Source organism: Macaca nemestrina, unplaced genomic scaffold, assembly GCF_043159975.1.
Source record: "Macaca nemestrina isolate mMacNem1 unplaced genomic scaffold, mMacNem.hap1 Scaffold_82, whole genome shotgun sequence".
In the NCBI taxonomy this organism is placed as follows: domain Eukaryota; kingdom Metazoa; phylum Chordata; class Mammalia; order Primates; family Cercopithecidae; genus Macaca; species Macaca nemestrina.
In genome coordinates, this window is record NW_027257873.1 from 56,525 (window position 1) to 78,962 (window position 22,438).

Here is a 22,438-nt window from a genome sequence, read left to right on the forward strand (position 1 = left end):
ACGGCACTTCTCTTCCATGTGTGTGTGTCAGGAAAATAGAAAGCATAAGATATTTTTTTCAATGAGCTGGGAAGATGGAAAAACAAGCTTAAGATGTTTACTTGTTCAGAAGAAGGGAAGTGCAAGGAACACTCAGCTTTGTTGCTGCTGAAGGAGGCCCCTGGTGGAGGCTGTTTCAGAGGTGGGGTTTCTCTGAGAAAGGTGGTAAGAGCCAAATAGGATGCCCCATCTGGTTTGCCAGAGATGGGGAAAGTTAGTATCCCCAAAACAGCTTCAGCATTCTGGCAAAGCTTTGGAAAACCAGCTACGGTGTAGGACCTTGTTGGCCGCTGGGTAGAAGGAAAACATTGCTGGTCCTGAGGACTGTACTGTTGTTCCACTGCTATAAAGAACTATCTGAGGCTGGGTAATAAGGAAAAAAAATGTTTAATCGGCATACAGTTCTGTGGGTTGTACAGGCTTCTACATCTGGGGAAACTTACAATCAGAGTGGAAGGTGAAGGGGAGGCCGGCATGTCTTCACATGGCTGGAAGGGGAGAGAGAGTGAAGGGGAAGGTGCCATGCACTTCCAAACAACCAGATCTCAGGAGAACGATCATGAGGACAGCACTTGGGGGATTGTGCTAAACCATTAGAAACCACCCCCATGAGTCAATCACCTCCCACCAGGGCTCACCTCCAACATAGGGTTAGAGTTCAGCATGAGATTTGGGTGGGGACACACAGCCACACCATGTCAGGCTTCCCATTCTTCTCCTGCACGTGCTTCGCAAATGGTTCTGTCATTGGTTTTTGTTTCTGTTGATACATAATATACGTACATATTTTCAGAGTGCATGTGATACCTTGATTCACCCCTATATTGACGAAATCTGTGTACTTGGGATGTCTTTCACTTTAAATAGTTTCTTTTCCTTGTGCTGGTTATGTTAAGTTATTCTCTCCTAGCTGTTTTGAAATACACAGTAGATGACCCACTGCCATCCCCCTGCTGATTTATCAATAGTAGGTCTCGTGTTCCCATTAGGCTGTGTGTTTGTGCACATTACCAGCCTCTGCCCATCCTGCTTATGAGTGGGCTCTGCTGGGCCCTGTTGACCACCTACTTTTGGCCTCCATGAGATCTGCTCTCAGCTCCTGCTTATGAGTGAGAACATGCGCCGTTTCCTTGCTTGGCTCGTTTGCTTAACGTAATGTCCTCCAACTCCATCCATGCTGCCGCGGATGACAGGGCTCTCCGCTGTGTGGTGGAGTATTGCTCCTGTGTGTGTTCGGGCCACGTTCCCTTCATCCCCTGTTGACGGGCCCTCAGGTGATTCCAGACCTTGGCTACTGTGGATGGAAGCTGAGAGCAGTCACTGGCTTTATACTCGGGGGACGTGAGCCACTTTGATGTTCTCAAGCAGCCTATCCCCAAAGCCCTCCGTAGAATGCCGCATTCGTTTGTACTCATGGCTTCTTCCACTAGGATGAACAGCTGGGAAGGGGCTTTGAGTGAATGCTTGGGTTTCTGTCTTTAATTGGTACCCAGCTACACTGGCCAAGTAGAGGTCCCAGTGACCCTGGACACTACCTCACATAAGGTCCAAAGATGCAGTTAGGTTCTTTTTTTAACTTAAAAAAAAAAAAATGCTTTTGACCTGGGTAAGCTATGGCATCATCAGTTAGAGTTTTTCATATTGGAAAGGTGTATATTTTATTTTCTAAGAAGGAAAGAAATCCTGTTAAATACTCTAACCACAGATTAAATCATGTCAAGGAAAGAGGTACTATTTTGGGGGAAAATTACCCCTTCATGTCAAAGATCAAGGAGATGACTTACATTGTTTAATTGAGTTAATTATGAAATCTTAAGTGGTTTTAAGAAGATGAGCTGTGGATCCTACAAGACATGAGACTGATACTGATTTAATGTTAGTCAGCCCTGACAGAATGTGGCTAATATTTAAAGCTTGCTCCAGTATTGCTTGATAGATTGTAAGTTAATGTAAAGATCTGTTTGACGCTTTTATTTTACAAAATATTATTGAGAAAAAGTTTGACAGCCAAGGAACGGCCTTCAACCAATTTCTTCCTAATTTCTATCACCAGAAAATTTTGTCCTGTTAATTCCAGAATTTACTTTTGGAAAGTTCCCGTAAGGAGAGCAGAGGTATTGGTGGTTGAATGGTGACTTGAATTTAGGTGAAGATCGTTAAATATTTCATAGTCATGTTTGTCTTGGTGGTTTTAGCAATTTTATATTAAACTTAGAACTGTGAGTCAAACCAAATCTGTTCTTTTGCTTTTGTGATACTCCTTTGTATGACTATACTGGTAAAGAATGATAAAATGTGTATTGGGTATTTTTTCTGTGTAGATATTAGGATTTTTAGGGGAACAAATTAATCATTCTTCTAATATACACTGTGCTGTGTGTTGGGTCCTTTGTATATTAGTTGAATCACTCTAATGAGGACCACTTGAAAGTCTGTTTCTATAGCAGATGTTTTATATGTTGACTTGTGTTATGCAAAATCCTTCATCCTCTAAGAAGACTAAGCAATGGGTTGGAGGAGAGATTTAATCACCCATTAGGTCTATTCCGAATGCCCAGAATTGAATGCAAGTACTAATTTTGTTTTTGAAGTGGTGTGTGTGTGTATGGGTGTGTGTGGTGAACTCCTTTTTAGGTCATGGGAGGGAGGTAAAGCGAAGATGAGATTTGCTGATGAACATTTGTGCATATGCTAGTGGAGAAGTCATATGACTTGACTGCACCTGCGTACTCTGATTTTGGTTTCGTTAGTGTCCGTAGCCACAAGCCTCAACTGCCTCTGGGACCCACCCTGAGGGGCTGTGGTGAGGGTTATTACAGAGTCGTGCGTCTTAGTGAAGGGCACAAACGGCCTTGTGGGCCTACTTTGGCTTTGTTTGAACGTCTAGATTGTTAAACTAAGTTTAACATTTTGAGGATTATAAATTGTGATTCTTGTCTAAGAAGAGGTTTCTGTTGTCTCTGAAGACAGGAGCCCCAATACAGAGGGTCCCTGGCTCCCAATTGTTACATATCTGATTTTTTTTTTCAACCTTGTGATGGTGTGAACTAGTCACACTCAGTGCATTGTTTGGCCCAAGATGGGCTGCCTCTGGATGAACCCGTTGTAAGTTGAAACTATGATGTCAAATGCACTTTCTATTTAGGATATTTTCAGCTTACGCTGGGTTTATTGGAACAGTTTCATCCCATGGTAAGTCAGGGAGCATATGTGCTCATAAAAGTGGAGACGATCTCATAGATACCGTGAGATATAGTGTCTCTGATGTTATAGAGATACGATGAAAACAATCAAGTGGGACTTGGAAGCCTTGGAGGGACTCACATGGGCGGCTCCTGGAATGCAATCTTGAGCGCCACTGGCTTCTGAATGTGACATCTGTACCTTCTGCTTAGCCCAGTGTGTTATCGGCTGCTCTCGAGGGCAGAGAGGTCCGGCGTTCCTGTGTTTAGGTATTTGAGCTGCCTTAAGAGGCTAGGTCAATTCTCACTGGTGTCTTCAGGGCTTTAGGCCTTCTGAACAAGCAGGAGGAAGCACGACTTTGTAGAGCTTTGGAAATCTCCACGGACTTCAGGGCCATCCCCTTTGGCAGGAGAGAGCCCCACTGGAGGCGAGCAGGGTGCCGTGCGGGCCTCTGCTGGGCCCAGGCATGTACGGACGTTGTGAGGGCCACAGGACACAGATCGGTCTTGGTTCACAACTGGTGTCGATGGCCACGCAGCATTTCTGCCAGGTACATGAGTGCGGGGACTTGGGTTTTGGGGTGTGCGTCCTGGTTGCCTAGTTGCTTGGAAGACCCCCATTCAGACCCCAGCCTGAGTCACCGTGACAGGCCTCCTGCTTCACACGCCACACGGAAGCCGTGGCGTCGGTCACTGACGTCCACCGGGTGTCAGATGTGCGTGTGTATCTTCCTTGGTCTCGGGATGTGTCTTGTTTTGAGGTTATAGTAAACGTTCTTTACGAGGGGTTTTGGATTTTTTATGTTGTTTGCAAGGAGGCAGCAGGGAGTGCTTGAGCAATGAGATCCCCTTTCCAACCAATACAATTTCAGATCCCAGCAGGTAATTAAGGCAGCGGAGCTGTGGGATCACCTTTGCAACCAATGAGAATTCAGATCCCAGGAGGTAATGACGGCAGCGGGGCGGGTGTCAGAACCCTGAACTGTGGCTGTTTCTGGTGTCTTGCCCCGCGGACAGAGTGTGCTGGGGCCTCCGTGGTCCTCTGTGGGGTGAGTGGAGCGCATGAGCTGGGTGCTGCTGGGCCCTGGCTGGCTCCCCAGCCCGGGGTTTATGCAGGACTCGTTAGACAACTTGGAACCCAGAAAGCAGCACGAGGAGAACGGGATTGTGCCTTTCTGGATCCTTGGTGCTTCCCAGTCTCAGACACTGAGTAGGCTCTGAGGGGTCTCGCCGGGAAGACTTGCACAGTCGGCCCCCAGGATGGAGTGGGGCTGCAGCGGGTCTTGCAGGAGCTGGAAGTGGGGGTGAGTGTCTCGCAAGCGGGACCTTTCAAGTGGGCCCAGCAGGATGCATCTGTGGAAATGGTGCCACCTAACGCAGGGCTGCGGCCAGCAGGACCTGAAAGGCTACAGCGGGCTGTGTTTCTGCTCTCTCTCTCTCGAGTCTCTGCACGGTTTTCCTTGGTTTTTGTCTGTTTGGAGGACGCTTCCCCCTTTCTTGCGCTTACCTAGCCTTCTGAGCTTCTTTGTTGAGTATGACAAAGCCCTGAGAAGGCATTTTTATCGCATAATTGTGTTATCCTGGTGGCTGGATAAATGACCTGCAAATGTGGGTGACTCAGGAGCTCTGAGGGTGTTCAATATCCAAGACAGAGGTGGGAAGGAAATGTTCAGGCAGGCATCAGAGGATCTGTTCTCTGCTTTACACTGGGGCCCTGGTTTGCTGACAGTCTTCACACTCGATCCAAAATGGGGGATAATGAAGTCTCACGGATTCGGCTTCAGCTGAGAGCTGCCTCCAGCACAGTCTTGTGTGAGTAACAGTTTCTATGTTTGGTGCGAAGGGCGGGCGTCAGTCAGTTGATCTTATTTGTGGTGGTGCTTATGGTGGGTTTTCCGTAAGGAATGTAGACTTTATTAGCTTTGGCAAGGGAATCCTGAGTGATAAATTGGAAGAATGTCTCAGGAAATTCTGGAACCTGCAGTGAATCTGGAATCTGTATGAAATTGAGATTTGGATTCTCACGATTTCCTAATGCTACCCCGAAACCCAGTAGTTGAGACAGTCGTAGAGCTTCAGTTGTGCTGCCCCGGTTCCCCATTTTAAAAGGGACACGTTGCTTTCCTCTAGAATGTTCTGAGCTCTGAGTGCTGCCGGCAGAGTGACCAGCTCTCTGCATCAGAGGGGAAGCCAGGGCTGCGTTCACGGCGTCGCGGCAGCCGGGAGCTGACCCTGGACCTCAGGCACGTGTGAGGCTGACCATTTTCTGTAAACTCCAAGGGTGTAGTGGTCTCCTTGGCCCTTTACAGTCTTCTGAAGCTTTTGATGTGTCTGCACTTTGTAGATTTTTCAGAAGTAGACAGCCTTTTCCCACACCCTTGGGCTGAGTTTCGTCAGAGGCTGGTGTGTGGGAAGCACCACACCCACATTCTGACAGGGAAGACTCTGGTGCCCAACTGAGGTCAGAGTGGAAATTTGTTCTTCCTTCCCTCCAGTCTGGTCCAGCTGCTCCCTGCTTGGCCAGAAGAAAATCATGCTTATTCAAGTCGTAGGCAAACCCCCGAAGTCAAACATTTGTCTTTTTTCTTTAATATGCCCATTTAGTTTATATGGAATGATAGCTAGAGAAATGCCTTTTAGGGGAAAATTAATTTCCTTAATTACAGAGAACTTTTTGGATAAAAATCAGGAGGCTATTTTGTAATAAGATCTAGTTAAATACTACAGTGGAAAGCTCCTTATATTTGGTCTTACACTTGGGCCCTGTGTGCGTGTCCGCATGCTCGTGCTCATGACGCCAGGCGCAGATGTGAACTACAGGCACAGTACATACTTTCTGGTTGCTTTTTTGAACGTCTTAATTGCTTGACCTCTCCGACTCAAATGTTGAGTTATGTTGATTCTGTTCAGAATGTTTATCCCTCCGTCTAGGGTCCAGTCGTCTTTCAGGGAGGAACCGTCTTCCTCATCTCTGTCTCCTACAGTATTGTATATTTAATAGTCAAATATTTATAGGTTACATGGGTGACTGATCTGTTCATTAGGAGGAAAACAATGCCAATTTTCACATCATTATAATGGACTTGTTAAATGATTGTTAGTATAATGAAGTTTCCATGGCAAAAGAGGCTTTGCAGATGTGAGTGTAACGGACAGTGAGATGGCGGAGGACCCTGGGTTGTCCAGGCGGGTCCAGTGTCTTCACATGTGCCTTTTGAGAAGGCAGTACGAGGGTCTGCCTCAGAGGAGGAGACCTGAGGACGAGATAGAGGCCAGAGGGCTGTGGGGGTGAGGGCAAGTGTGGGGCAGGGGCAGGGTCCGGAGGGGTGCAGGACTGAGGCCGGGGCAGTGGTAGGAGGGGTGTGGGGCTGTGAGCCAAGCTGCATGGTGGCTTCTATGAATTGGGAGACTCCAGGCAGGAATACAAGCTACTGAGCCCTTGACTTCAGCCCTGGGACTCCTGACTCCCAGGGCTGAGAGGAGGTTTGCATTTGTGGTAATTTGTTGCAGCAGCAATAGGAAGCTACTGCATTGTATCTGTTCTTCACCTCCAAACCTTTGAAAAGTAACCCTGTTGTATTGGCCTTTTGTGTGCCCTAAATTCTAATGAGATGGTTTGTAGGAAATAATGGACACAAACGATGGCAGAACAAAAAGTTGGACAGAAGCAGTGTCTTCTGTGGTTCTGTAGTTTGGGTCTGGGAAGTTAGATTTCGGTCAGAGTGTGTGGTCTTGTTCAGCGTATACCTGGAGTACTTGTTCAGAGCTCCTGGGGGAGTGGTCTTTAACACTGTTAGGATTAAAACTCCAAGCACATCAGGGCCAGAGTTCCTGAGTCAGTGTTAGGCGACCTTTGAATAAGAGTTGGCATGTAGAGTCTGCCCACTTTACTAGTATGAAGAAGCAAAATCTTTTTTTTTTTTTTATTTTTTGAGATGGAGTCTCGTTCTATCACCCAGACTGGAGTACAGTGGCGAGGCCTCGGCTCACTGCAAACTCCGCCGCCTGTGCTCAAGTGAGTCTCCTGCTTCAGCCTCCAAATTGCATGATTTATTTTCCTGTTTTATATACTTAGTATGTGAAAACTCTGCAAACTTTATTAATACAAATGACATGCCAGAACTTAGGAGAATCTGGTATTTTCCCATGCAAATTAGTAGTGATGTGGAATTCCTGGGCTGATTTGGTTTTATAAGACATGGGGCAGATTCTTTGCCTTATTTCCGTGGAACTAATAATTGTTAATCACCCAGCACTCTTACCTCCCCCAACAGCTCAGGTGAGGGGGGTGTTACCCCCACTGTCGTGATGAGAGGCAGGAGACTGAGGCTTAGATGAGCAGGTGACACATTACTGTCCAGCCCCACCCACCCTGTAGTTTCCTGCCATGGCTCAGCTGTCTTCCTGCAAGAAAGGACAGACACCCTGGTGCTGGGTAGAATTCCTTGTGAACCCCTTTCCATCCTCCAGGGAGTTCTTGCTTTACAGTGGTGGCTCATGGGGAGTCCTCTGGCCCACTGAGAAAGTGACTCATGTTGTGACATTACTGTCTCTGTCCGGCTGCTGTCGATTGGGTGATTTGTAAAGAGACATTTATTGCTCACAGCTCTGGAAGCTGGAAAGTCCAAGGTCAAGGCAGTCCAAGGTCAAGGCACCTGCACATCTGGTGCCCCAGGGCCTGTGGCTCACAGACGGCAGCATCTCGCCGGGTCTTGCGTGGCAGCGGTCATCTCGTCAGAACTCACGTGGTGGAGGAGCAGGAGGGCTCCTCCAGGCCTCCCAAGAAGGACACCAACCCTGGTCCTGAGAGCAGGACCTCCCAAAGGCCACACCTCTTAATGTATCCCTTCGGAGATGGTTTCAGCATGAGGTTTTGGGGACATTCAGGCCAGAGCCATTGCTCTGCTGGGGTGTTAGGGCTGCATGGCATCATTACTGCAGCAGAGCCACAGCTTCTTATCTGCATTTGCTGCAGGAGAAGGACGCAGGTGCCTGTGCAAGTTGGGGTTCGGTGCAAGAAGTGGAGACCCTCTGGGAATCTTAGCAGGAGGAACTTAAGGACTTTGAGAACTGACACCTTAGGACTGTAGTTTTCTTCAGACTGTAAAAACCTTGGTGTGTGATAATACTGAACATTGCCTGAGCCCTGTGATCCTTCAAAACAGTGATGGTTAAGACATTCCCCTTCCCCACAACTGCGCCCCCACTTTTACTTCAAGAAGCCCGTTCCCATGTGGCTTAGGCTGACTGGTGGGATGACCATTTGCCGAGGACAAGACCAGGTACAGGCCTTCAAACCCCCCTTCTCTGCCTTATAAGTGATTAGCTAAACTGCCTGTTCCCACTGATCAATCACTTCCCACCTTGAAATGGTTCTTCGTGGTGCATTTGCGCCTAGGGGGATGGACTTGTCTTTGACTGTCGCCTTCCACAGAGGACAGTTAGGGTGGGCAGGAAAGAATTCTCTGCTACAGGTCTGCATTCCTGGCTGTTTCCAGAAGTGGGAATTCTGGTGCCCTGGAGTGTGGGAATGGATTTCTAGTGTCCCAGCTTCAGGTGGAGTTGAAATTGAGTGAGGCAACCCACCACACCCATCTGGAGCCAGGGACTAGAGCCATTTTTAAAGTGGCAGTTTCTCCATAAGATTACCCAAAAAATGCGCTCAGCACGTTTCTTTCTTTCTCATATGCATTTGGCCATCTAAAATGGGAATGGTGGTTTTTTGAAGCATGGATGTAGTTTTAAATTTTGAGTATTGTAAACCTTAATGTAGCTTCTTAAAATGTTTGCCTGATTATCTGGAGATTTACTAAACCTTTGGAGTGGTAATAATGAGTTGATCTATATGACTTTGCTTTCTATGATGCAATGAAAGTACTCTAATTAAAACCTCTGCAGTTGGGTCAGCACGCGATTGGCCAAAACAAATTCTGCTTTTTGGGTTTCTTTAACCAAACAAGGGAGTAGAGTGTAGGCTGAAGTGGCAAATTCATTTCAGAGCACGCCAGAGCCCTCGTGACACCACAGAGCCACACCTAGGAAGATGTGGTTTCTGTAACAAGCTTTGGAAAACCAAAGTTCAACTTAATTATCCAACTTTGTTACAGAAAAAGCTTAGACCAGATGGCCAAAGACCTGATTGTTTCATGGTTGAGACATGGTTATAAAATTGCCCTTACTTGGTGCCAATCAGTGTTGGTCCACAGTGATACTCCTCCAACCTCACTGAATAGTTTGGAGACTGATATGAGACTGTGAAAATCTCCTTAAGGTGAAAAGGTCTCTGGAGCACCTGGGAATATCTGCACACCCGTGGCCATTCCCCTATAAGATGGAAAGGACGGCTGGGTCACGCGGGAGCATCCGCACACCAGTGGCCGTCCTCTTTAAGACGGAAAGGGCTGCTGGGGTGCCCCGCAATGTCTGCACACCCGCGGCCATTGTGGCTGTCCCCCTTTCTGCTCAGTCACCTCTGTGTCCCCGCATTCAGGCTTTGGGACACTCATGAACAGCTCGTACCCTGGGCTGGTGAGGAAAGAGTGGGAGGTTGTTCTGAGGCTCTGTCACTGTCTGCCCTGTCATGAGCTGGGCAAGGCAGTGGCAGTGACCCTGGAGGAGTCTGGTCAGTGAGGGCTCCGGCAGGAAGTGCTGAGGCTTGAGGTGGCTCTGCCAGTCGTCACCAAATGTCTTCCCTCTTATTTCCATGATTCCTTCTAGTTCTGCACCTTGCACTGCAGAGTCTCTGTGTGTCTATAAATACACATGAGTTACGATACAGGTGTCTCTTTCCCCTCTTTCAGGGGCTGGGCCCAGGGAGTGAAGTGCAAGACTCCCTTACTGCTGGATGCCCACCAGCACGAGGCACTGCCTGCCCTGCTGACGAATGCCTACAGCGAGTCCTGGAAGCCTCCTTCTGAGCACCTGGCCTGTTGACGGTGTATACGGGAGACAACGGAGCTCCCCTTGCCCCACCCTGAGCAGAGACTGGGGAGGCGGGGGCAGCACTGCCCCCATGGTGCATCCTTGGTGCATGGAGGAAAGTCTGTTTAGCCGGGCGAGGTGGCGGGCGCCTGTAGTCCCAGCTACTCGGGAGGCTGAGGCAGGAGAATGGCGTAAGCCCGGGAGGCGGAGCTTGCAGTGAGCTGAGATCCGGCCACTGCACTCCAGCCTGGGCGACAGAGTGAGACTCTGTCTCAAGAAAAAAAAAGAAAAAAAAAACACAGCCCATCCTCTCAAAAGCAGGGTGACAACCACATTTACTTCTGGAATCTTAAGAAAGGGCCTGTCTCTTTGAGAGAAGAATGTGGCATGAATGTGTGTACCTCCTTTGTTTTTTTTGAGACAGTTTCCCTCTGTCACCCAGGCTGGAGTGCGGTGGTGCAATCTCAGCTCACTGCAAGCTCAGCCTCCCGGGTTCATGCAATTCTCCAGCCTCAGCCTCCCAAGTAGCTGGGACTACAGGCACCCGCCACCACGCCTGGCTAATTGTTTGTATTTTTAGTAGAGACGGGGTTTCACCGTGTTAGCCAGGATGGTCTCGGTTTCCTGATCTCTTGATCTGTCCACTTCGGCCTCCCAAAGTGCTGGGATCATAGGTGTGAGCCACCGCGCTGGGCCGTATGTGTGTACCTCTTTACAAGTCTTGCCCGATCTTTGCATTGAAAAATTATTGAAAACCTTAAGGATGTAACTGACAAGATCTTTATAGATTTCTCCAAGTAAAAATTTGGAAAAGTGAAGTGAACCCATAATTTGTTTTATTTCTGAGTCCCACACTTGGATTTTTAAATGTGGGCAAAACATCTGTATGTTCTTCAGCCTGATTTCCGTGGAATCGTGAAAGAAACGTGCTGAAGTTGCCGTGCGGATTTTGTTACGTGGCGGTGACAAGTGGGGCTGGTCATTAAACAACTGGAGGGATCCCTATCCTTTCTGTGCTCTTGTTGGACACTAGGCACGTGCTTGGGTGTTTTCTGTGTGTGTGGACAAGATGAGGACAGAATTTCCAGATTCACACGGTGGTATCTTCTCCCTTTTCTGTTAAAACGTGTCTTCTGCTGCTTCTACATAGACCAAGTGTTTCTTTCTCTTGCCTGTCTACAGAAACGCTGTTTAACAAAAACTGCATTGTAAGCATGTGAAGCTGAATTCCACATGATAAAGCAGATAGAGATGACTGAGTATACTGTTTTGTGGAAGGAAGGTTTAAAATGATTTTTAGCTTTTTCCCTGAAATAGGGAATACTTTTAACTTTTTCCCTGAGATAGGGAATAATGAAATGGGAAAATAATTAAATTTTCCCATATAATTGTTAGATTATATTTAATTATTAGATTATTCATGTATTGCAAGGGAAAAAGGAACTAGATCATCCCATGTACCCAAATGAAAATTTAAAGGGTATGGGCGAGTTCATTTGAACTCCTTTAATTTGTTTTTGTTTGTTTGTTTTTGACAGTCTCACTCGGTTTCTCAGGCTGGGTGCAGTAGTACAATGACAGCTCTCTGCAACCCCAACCTTCTAGGCTCAAGTGATTCTCCTGCCTCAGCCTCCCCAACTGCTGGGATTTACAGGCGTTAACCACCACACACAGCTTATCACCTCTTGGAGACTAGCTATGAGTTTGGGCATTCACTGAACTATATTTTGGTTAATTCTCAAAGTTTGTCACTGTTTATCTTTAATTTGCTAAAAATCTACATATATTGTAAAATGAGTTACATTTCCTTAGCATTCACGGATTCCCTGTTAGTGGGGCAGAGACGCAGAAGGGCAGAAGGCATTCGGACATCATCAGGTTTGCAGTTGAGTGCTTTCCCCGAACACACTGGAGCTCTGGGCTCTGTGGCCCCACGGGGGTCCTCTGTCCACTGAGGGGGCCAGGTTACCTGGGAGGTCCCTCCAGCCTCTGCAATTTTGCCCTTTTCAGGTTAACATCTCATCGTTGTCCTGGACAGCACTGCCTTTCGTTCACTGACCCATGAGTGAACAGCTGGTCAGTGGCCAGTGCTGCTTCCTTCAGCTGGGAGGTGGTGATGTGATAACACTTCCGTGGAAATTGGTTCTTGGTGTATTAAGGGTTCAGTTGTATGTTTATTTTTAATCTGCACCTCTGAATTGGTCTTTTGATTGCAAAGAGATTGCTTACTGGATTTGTTTCTGAATATTTGGTGGATAACAGGAGAACCTTGCTTATCTGTGTGTTCATTTAATGTGTTTTTGCCAGGCATTTATATGGGTGTGTTAGCCCCTAGCCCACTTTCTGTGTGTGGTGGAGTCATTGAAATCATTTGTGTGAAGTCTCTCTTCTATCAAGGCTAGAGGACGTGGGGTGGTGTCTCCCTAAACTAGAGGGAAATGGCATTGTTCTGCCCTCCTCCCTGGGAACGCTGGTGTTTCCAGGTCTCTGAACTTGGCTCCCACACTGGGAGAGTGGCTGTGGCTTCTGGAGCCCGTTTTGGGCGGGACTGACTCCTTCATTTGCTTTATTCCCCACCGTCTTTGCTGCTTTGTGACGCAGGGATGAGGGAGTTGGGCCCGGGGGCCTTGCCTGTGCCTGAAGGGCCCGATGCAGAAAACTCCTGGTGGGAAGGATGTTCCTTGAGGGCAGCTTTTGGAGTCTCTTCCTACTTTTAACTAAGAAGCAGCTATTCACATGGTTCTATTCTGCTGGTGTGTTTCAAAATAATTGGTGTAGAGTTGCGAAGATGTCCGAGACACCCATGATCCACTCCGGGCCAGTGCCGGGCATTGTGCTCAGATGCCTTCAGACCACATTCACATGCCAAAGATTCTTGCTTGGTTATTCTCAAACTTAAGAGAATCTAAAACGCGAGCCACGGTATGGATTTTCTCTTGAGCCCCCATGACTTTGCCTTGTATTTTGGGCATGAATGACTTCATCAAGGGGAAAGAATTTGAGGAAGGAGCCTCTGAGGCTAGGAGGGGGTGGGAAGGGGTGGGGGGAAGAGGAGGGAAAAGGAGCTGTAGAGGGAGGAACCAGGCTGGGGCTGGGGCGTCTCCCCATGATGCTCCCCCACCCCTGGCGCGAGGCCCCAGGGACTGACTGATTTTCCCACAAGAAATGTGTATAATTGCGTGTCTGTTTTGTGGGCTGGCCATTTGGATTGAGGGAATGTCTGTGTTGTGATTCCTTATTGATTCGAAGGTTGGAAAGGTTTGTGCTCAATACAGGGGTCTCTTGGTGCTATGGGAAATGTGATCGCAGCTGCCTTCTGGGTGGGGAGAGCCCTCGAGGCCATCAGCGGTGGCCGGTGTCGGCCTTCGCTTCCCTGGGTGAGCTGCCCTCAGGGTGGGAAGGGAGGCCCTCGGTGGTGGCCGCTGTTGGCCTTCGCCTCCCTGGGTGAGGGCTGCTCCATCCCCGGCTCTCCGACTCCTTGCCTGGCACCTTCCTCGTTGGGGGCCGTGATCCATCAACTTTGTCCACGCGTGTCCTGCAGACTAGTGCTGACTGCAGGTTGAGGAGTGGTCAGAGGAGGCCAGAGGAGGCCCTCGTGATGCAAAGCTAAACGTTTAATGATGGCGCTGCTGAGTGCATGAGCCACGTCAGCCCAAGAGTCTGAGTAAGAGGAAACCGCGGGGTGGAGGGAAGACTGGACAGATGGGTGCTTTCCTCGGCCCCTGGGAGCACGGCCATGTCCACGCTCAGACCTCCTGGTTTCTCCCATATTTCCATAAATAGCAAGGGAAGGATATGGGGCACCCAGGGACCTCAGGGGTATAAGCTGTGTCCTCGCGTGGCCCCAGCTGTGGCCAGTGACGTTATTCTCTTTAACCTCAGGCTTATTTTCTATAAAAACACAAAGGGACAGAAGTAGTTCAAGGGCCTGTAAAGACTTACGTAATTGTTAATAGGCCTACTTTTATGCTTTCTTATGTATTAAGAGCAAATCATGAAACAAACTCATTTCTGTTTGAAGAAATCTTTACTGCTCTCATTTTTGTGGCAAGCAGCCTTGATTCTTTGCTTAGTGAGCGTTAGTGCCCTCCTGCCCAGTGCTGCTGCCTGGCGTGTCCTCGCACACAGCTCTGTCCATTGGTCTCCGTTCACCTTTCCGCCTAGAATTGTAGGAGGGGCGCTGGGATCTTAGGGCTAGAAAGAAACCCTGAAGACCACTTTTAGGGGCGACTTTTAGTCAGGGCTTCCAGAGAGACAGCCAGCCAGGTGTGCGTGTGTCTCCAGGGCGAGGCCTGCTGCAGGGGCTACAGAGTCCAAGAAGCCCCAGGACCCACAGCCTGCAAGCTATAGTCCTGAGAGGGTGTGGCTTGAAGACTTGAGAAGCGGAGGTTGCAGATCCGACCAGGGTCTGAGGAGCTGAGACCCAGGAGCACGGGCTGCAGAAGACAGATGTCACTGGCCCATCAGCCAGAGAGGTGGAGTGAACCCAGTTTTCCCCGCCTTGCTGTTTTACTCGGGCCCTGGGGGGATAGGGTGGTGCCCCCCACACCGGCGAGGATGGGTCTCCACTCAGTCCAGAGACAAACATGCATCTCACACAGAAATAATGCAGAACCAGCCATCTGGGCACCCCGGGCATGCTCAGGTTGATGCACAAAACCAATGCCGCGCGTGGCCCTGACATCTGCGTGTTCGCATCACTCCACACACATTGCTCAGTCATCGCCTTGGTGAGTTTGTAAGCTCGTTGTGTGGTTCTGGGGCTCTTTGTCCCTGGTGATGAGAGGCTCCCCACTGTCCCAGCTCAGGTATGGAAGGTGATGGCACCAGCGGCTCCTTGTTTCTCAGACACCTGAGTGGGTGCTCTGTGCAGCCAGTTCAACCTGCAGCAGCATCTGTTTCCTATGCCGATTCCATTCGGAGTATGTGCCTCCCTTCTGTTGAGGGTGCAGCCTTCTTTCAGGGAAGAACAGTGTCCTGTTCGCCTATATCGCCTGTGGTGTATCTCATGGCTGAATAAGTAGCTATAGGATACCTCGGTGGCTGAATGATAGGTTCATTGGAAGGAAAACTTTATATTTTTTTTTCTTTTTGGGATGGAGTTTCACACTCAACGCCCAGGCTGACGTGCAATGGCACGATCTTGGCTCATTGCAAACTCTCCCTCCCGGGTTCAAGTGATTCTCCTCCCTCAGCCTCCCAAGTAACTGGGGCTACAGGCTTCCGCCACCATGCCTGGCTAATTTTCGTATTTTCGTTAGAGAAGGGGTTTCACCATGTTGGCCAGGCTGGTCTTAAACTCTTGACCTCAGGTGATGCGCCCACCTCGGCCACCCAAAGTGCTGGGATTACGGCCATGAGCCCCTGCACCCAGGAACTTAATACCGTTTTTTTTTCCCTTTAAATCGTAATGGGCTTGTTAAATGCTTACGGTTTTTTTTTTTTTAATTTATTATTATTATACTTTAAGTTCTAAGGTACATGTGCATAACGTGCAGGTTTGTTACATAAGTATACTTGTGCCTTGTTAGTGTGCTGCACCCATCAACTCGTCAGCACCCATCAACTCGTCATTTACATCAGGTATAACTCCCAATGCAATCCCTCCCCCCTCCCCCCTCCCCATGATAGGCCCCGGTGTGTGATGTTCCCCTTCCCGAGTCCAAGTGATTTCATTGTTCAGTTCCCACCTATGAGTGAGAACATGCGGTGTTTGGTTTTCTCTTCTTGTGATAGTTTGCTAAGAAGGATGGTTTCCAGCTGCATCCATGTCCCTACAAAGGACACAAACTCATCCTTTTTGATGGCTGCATAGTATTCCATGGTGTATATGTGCCACATTTTCTTAATCCAGTCTGTCACTGATGGACATTTGGGTTGATTCCAAGTCTTTGCTATTGTGAATAGTGCCGCAATAAACATACGTGTGCATGTGTCTTTATAGCAGCATAATTTATAATCCTTTGGGTATATACCCAGTAATGGGATGGCTGGGTCATATGGTACATCTAGTTCTAGATCCTTGAGGAATCGCCATACTGTTTTCCATAATGGTTGAACTGGTTTACAATCCCACCAACAGTATAAAAGTGTTCCTATTTCTCCACATCCTCTCCAGCACCTGTTGTTTCCTGACTTTTTAATGATCGCCATTCTAACTGGTGTGAGATGGTATCTCATTGTGGTTTTGATTTGCATTTCTCTGATGGCCAGTGATGATGAGCATTTTTTCATGTGTCTGTTGGCTGTATGAATGTCTTCTTTTGAGAAATGTCTGTTCATATCCTTTGCCCACTTTTTGATGGGGTTGTTTGTTTTTTTCTTGTAAATTTGTTTGAGTTCTTTGTAGGTTCTGGATATTAGCCCTTTGTCAGATGAGTAGATTGCAAAAATTTTCTCCCATTCTGTAGGTTGCCTGTTCACTCTGATGGTAGTTTCTTTTGCTGTGCAGAAGCTCTTTAGTTTAATGAGATCCCATTTGTCAATTTTGGCTTTTGCTGCCGTTGCTTTTGGTGTTTTAGACATGAAATCTTTGCCCATGCCTATGTCCTGAATGGTACTACCTAGGTTTTCCTCTAGGATTTTTATGGTACTAGGTCTAACATTTAAGTCTCTAATCCATCTTGAATTAATTTTCGTATGAAAAAACTGCTTTAAAGTTCATATGGAACCAAAAAAGAGCCCGCATCTCCAAGACAATCCTAAGTCAAAAGAACAAGCTGGAGGCATCACGCTACCTGACTTCAAACTCTACTACAAGGCTACAGTAACCAAAACAGCATGGTACTGGTACCAAAACAGAGATATAGACCAATGGAACAGAACAGAGTCCTCAGAAATAATACCACACATCTACAGCCATCTGATCTTTGACAAACCTGAGAGAAACAAGAAATGGGGAAAGGATTCCCTATTTAATAAATGGTGCTGGGAAAATTGGCTAGCCATAAGTAGAAAGCTGAAACTGGATCCTTTCCTTACTCCTTATACGAAAATTAAATGCTTACGTTAATGTTTATTTTTAAAAATGTTATCTGTGACCTTTCAGCTTTTCATAGCACTTCTCGTGTGAATATTTTAAAAAGGCCCTTTAGTCGTGGGGGAGAAGGAGGTTATCCCTTTCAGCAGAGGGAGATGGAAGAACAGGCCCTGGTGGGTCTGAGCACAGGCAGTCACCCCAGCCTTGGTGCTTGCTTAGGTCTGTTCTCCGTTCACCGTAGCCGCATCCACTCTCATTGTCAGCTTAAAAATAAGCTTTTTCCTCTTTCTAATCGGAACAGTTAGTTTGTTAACCGTCACATTAAGGTATCGAGAATGATGGCTTTCAGGCCTCAGATATGACACAAGTAATAAATGCAGCTGACCCTGAACAACATGGGTTTTGAGCTTCGAAGGATCACTTATGTTAATTTTTTTTCCAACCAAACCCTTACTGAAAAAACCTGGCTTTGTGGAGGGCCGACGTTTCCTACATGTGGTTCCATAGGGTGGCCGTGGGGTCCTGTGGATACGTAGATTTGGGTAAACTCGGGGCGTGTTCTGGAATCCATGTCCCTGTGTATACAGAGGGACAATTGCAGCTTTTTAGAAGTTTGTGTCCTGCCTTGTCCTAAAAAGGTTCCAAGGTGGATGCAAAATTATTTCATTCCTTTGGTTTTCTTGGTGGGATATTGATGTTTATTCTTCAGTGTCTAATATCCTGAGTGAACAGAGTTACCGCTTCAGGAACAAAGCCAGTCTGGAAACACATATTGAGATATCCACCTTTTCTTCATGGTTTCACAAAAGGCCATGATCATATTTTATTCAGTTGAACTGTAGGAAACTGCCAATATTTGCTGTTTTTGGCCTACAAAATGGCAAGTTCGTACGATATTAAAAACAAAGGCTTCCTGGATGGGGAAAATAGGAATCGGTAAGAACCTGAAGTTCTCTGTCATGGCCTCTGAGTCACAGGTAAATAAACCTGCGTGAGGGGGAGTTGACTGTACAGTATTTTCCTTCTGTTTTGATACTGTCAGAAAAAGGTCAGTTCCAATGTGTTGGGTCCCTTTGCCTCAGCTTTGCTGCAGAAGGGACTTGCCATTATACCTCTTGTTCCCAGTGCCCAGGAGGCTGATGCCACATAGAAGACCTGCAGGTCGGTGGATGTGAAACAGGCATCGGACACGCTGTGCACCTTGGGACGCATCTGAGAAGTGTGTGCTTGCAGCAGATCTGAGGTGAGGGCGTGTTCCATCTCCTCTCCCTTCTCTGGCTTTGCAGGCCTTTGAAGTTGGTCCTGGAAGGTGAAATTAGTTAATGCTGATTTAAGCTCCAGGTCAAAGCCTGGGGGCCGAAGAGACCCGCCCTTCACTAGGAGTGTGAAGCATTGGGCCCTCCCATCAGGAGGCAGCAGGGACTCGAGAAAGCCCCACATGCCCTCCAGTTCCCTTATGTTGAAAGTTTTTGTACTCGGCCATGCCGGGTCATTTTGGGAGGTGAGTAGGGGATTCACATGGGGGTGTGCAGTATTCTTAGGTGTCAGGTGCGAGAGTTGAATTTGTAGAAGCTGTGCAGATAGGAAAGGGCCTGGCAGGGAGTGCTGTTTACACGGAGCCGATTTAACGCGAGGTCTGTGCTCTACCTGGGTCCGTGTCTGACTGCTGTCTCCCAGTCTGCAACAGGACGTTGACGTGACTTGGCGCCATCGTCCCACTCTGTGTAGATGTCTGAGGATCTGTGCGCAGCTGCTCTGTGAGAATGCGTTGTGATAATGAACTGAGAAACAGTGAACAAACCCTGAATTGGTTAGCACTGGTTCCACGGCCACTTCTGCTGTGGTTGGAGTCATTCATAATAAAGTGTGCTGGACTGCTATGCAGAGCTCTGAATTTCAGAGGCCCTTTAACTTGGCAGCTAACCAGTCGCTTCCTTCAGAAGACATTTGAGTCCCCTTTACCTACCAGGGTGACCCTGGGAGTTTGAAGATGAGTGAGACAAGCCCTCTGTGTCCTGTGGATTTTACTGTCCAGAGGGGAGACAGATGTGGATGGTGAAGGAGGCCCTATCAGAGGTCAGTGCACGTCAGTTTTGTTTCTTCAGCACTTGCTGTGTTCAGGCGGTGCCCCGGGCCATGTGCAGAGCATCTGGGGACCCTGCCCATGGCATCCCAGGCACAGCTAGCATCTGCGCCATCTTCATACTTGGCCTGAGTTTTGGGGAAGTACCGAGGATGGCTTCTGCCTTTGCTGGAGAGAGTTGGAAGTCAGGGCAGCCCTCCACAAGGAGATGATCGCCAGCTGATTCCTCAAGAAAGAGAGGTGGTCCCCACATGGGTAGAGCAGGGCAGCATGTACAGACCTGGGTGTGGGTCTGGGGCATGTGCATCTGAGTGGGTTCTGCTGGGAGACAGCAGGGGTGAGGTGTGAAGGCAAGTTGGAATTTACAGGATAAATTATCACTAAGGCGATGCCTGGAAAACATAAAATTGGGACTCTCTGGGGTAAACGTGGACTTAGGGTGACCCTGGGCGTGGGTGTTTTCAGGCTCTGAAGGCAGAGATTTAGGAAATTGGGGCAGAGCTGAGCCCCAGACGAGGATGAAGACCACCCTTGGGATGTTGAATGAGACAGGGGTGGAAACCCAGTGAATGTCCTGGGGGGTCAGTCCAGCAGGCAGGCAGCAGAGGAGACCGGTGTCCTCAAAGGCCCCTTGGGCCTACCTCTCAAAGTGCTGGGATGACAGGCATGAGCCACTGCTCCCTGCTGATACTTTTAAAATTTCTAAGCTACTCTCTCTCATACCCACTCCCGTATTTTTTTAAAAAAACCAGGTTTATGGCTATATTTTTTCCAAGGGAACCAAACAGTTACCTGTTTGAAGTACAAATAACACCGTGTTTAAAAACCGAAAATGCCACTTTGCATAGAAGTTTCCAAATACCCAGTTGGTTTGAGCCTTGCATTGCAGTGTCACTACCTGCTCTTAAATTTCTACCCGATGTATAGATAGCGAGACAGGGACGGCTCGTACATCTTCAGGTTTCAGTTCTACTACCTTGGGCTATATTTTCATTTATTTTGGCACAACTGTGGGTGTGGCAAGCAATGCCAGGGTATTTATTTTGAAGCGTGTCCAATAACAGTTGGGAAGATTTTCACATTTTTAGAATTTTCATAGTAATAGTTATAATTTACAAAGAATTTAAAATTGTGTAGTCATTATTTTGCTTTTTTCTAGATGTGCCCCGAAACAGGGTTGCTAACTATCATTCTACATCACAGGATTCAGAACAGTACCCTTTTGGAGCAGATGCCTGTAATCAAGGAATTCTGCCTAGTCAGTTCACTTTAAGCGTGTTTAAAAGGTTGTCTTTATCCTAGTTGGCACCTGTGGCTATAGTTTGTTTTCACTGCTGAAGAATATTCCACGATGGAAGCCGTAATTCATCTGTTTTTCATATCGGTGGACATTTGGATTATTTTGGGTGGGTGTGTATGTCTATTCAGCCTTCATTTTTTCAGGATTTTTTGTAGAAGATAATGTAACAGTGTAACATCCTCTGCTAGGGAGCCAACACGAACCCTGATTACAGCCACACAGACTCTCACACAGACTCTCAGGCCTTGTTACCAACACACAGAACCATTTTCTTAAGTTGAAACACAGTAGCAGAACCTGAAGCCATGTGAACGGTTCCTCCGATCTTACACTTGGAATTCACTTTTTATTACTATGTCTGCTAATTAGGAAGCATATCAATTATACAGAAATCTGAGAATGTAAAATTATACGTTTATAACAGAAAAAACCTTATTTAATAGCCCAGAACACATGGCTATGTTTTTCCCTCATGCCCCACCACTGTTTTCTTTGCTTGAAATGGGAAATGACACTTGAATGCGGTTTTCTAGCGACTGTTAGCCTGGCATAGTTCTTCAGAGACAGAGGATGTAAAGCACATGGAGAATTTCTGTTTGTGGAATGTGATTTCCCGGTCGCCTCATTCAGGCTGCCGCCGCCTTCCCCTCTGGCCGCCTGCATCGTGGGACGTCTGAGAAGGTCCCTGTTTCATCCTCTGGAAATTCTGAAAAGGAAGGAGAGGAGGGTGTACAGGGTGTGGTGCATTTGTGTTGGTCTTCCAGCTTTTATTTGGAGTCTCCGCTACCTTGGTTCCTCCCTTTATGTCCCTAGCTCGTGGCTTCATCCTTGTGTCTAACTCACAGGCAGACAGATGGAAAGGGAAGTTGTATTCAGCCAACAGCTTGATCTTATTCTCAAGGCTTAAATCGACTGGGTATTTGGAGACTTCTGTGCAAATGGGCATTTTTGGTTTTTAAACACCGTGTCTTATTTGTACTTGAAATGGGGTAACTGGTTCTCTTGGAAAAAATATAGGCATAAAGCTGGTTCTTAAAAAAAAAAAAAAAAAGGGAGTGGGTGTGAGAGAGTGGCTTAGAAATTACACCAGTAATGGTCGGGAGTGGTGGCTTATGCCTGTAATTCCAGCACTTTGAGAGAAGGAGGCAGGTGGATCCCCTGAGGTTAGGAGTTCGAGACCAGACTGGTGAACATGGTGAAACCCCGTCTGTACTGAAAAGATGAAAATTAGCCGGGCATGGTGGCAGGCACCTGTAATCCCAGCTACTTGGGAGGCTGAGGCAGGAGAATCACTTGTACCCGGGAGGCAGAGGTTGCAGGGAGCCAAGATCGCACCACTGCACTCCACCCTGGGCGACAGAGCAGAAACTCCATCTCAAAATAGAAAAAAACCAAAAAACTAAACAAAACAAAAACCCGGTAATGAAAACCTGATTGCATCATCTGTGATGGAGATGGCGGATTATTTCATTTTTAGTGACAGGATGAATTGGATATGTTTGCAGTATTGATTTGACAAGGGAAATGGTGAGAACCAAATGTGCCGCCCAGCTTGGGCCTCGCCGTTGGCAGAAAACCGTGGCGGGCAACAGACTGGAGACTCGGAGACCGAGGGGAGAATTCTCACGCCTTGACGCTGGTGCAGTGTGTGCTTCTGGACTCCTGCTGGAGGGAGCGGCCCCTTTGCCTTGCAGACTTTGGTGCAGTGGAGACCTTAGGACCTGCCCCTCCTGGCACACCTGTGGGTGTGGCGAGCAGTGCCAGGGCTGAGGCACAGGTGTTGAGCCAGGAACGTGGGACGGGAGAGGCTGCACACGCCGGCAGGCGTCTGCTCCAGCAGCCGGGGGTTTCCGCAAGGGGGCGGGGCGTTGGTTTTCCTCCTTGAATTTGGGTGGGGAGGGTGTCCTGGGGTGCTGTGTCTGCACTTGTGTTGC

General features: G+C 47.8%; 1 protein-coding gene across 9 annotated transcripts in view; it reads left to right on the top strand.

Annotated features, from left to right (window-relative positions):
* LOC139361648 (disco-interacting protein 2 homolog C-like) overlaps positions 1–22,438 on the top strand; it is a 217,552-nt gene that overhangs the window by 52,870 nt on the left and 142,244 nt on the right. For 2 of the 9 annotated variants that reach the window (XM_071090349.1, XM_071090365.1), the window contains exon 2: positions 18,247–18,364. The exons of 5 other annotated variants lie outside the window; for them this stretch is intronic. The gene's annotated coding sequence lies outside the window, so the exon portion shown is untranslated. Of the gene's footprint in view, positions 1–18,246; positions 18,365–18,870; positions 19,198–22,438 lie in introns of those variants that run through there. 2 more of the 9 variants (XM_071090351.1, XM_071090350.1) reach the window with 2 other exon arrangements.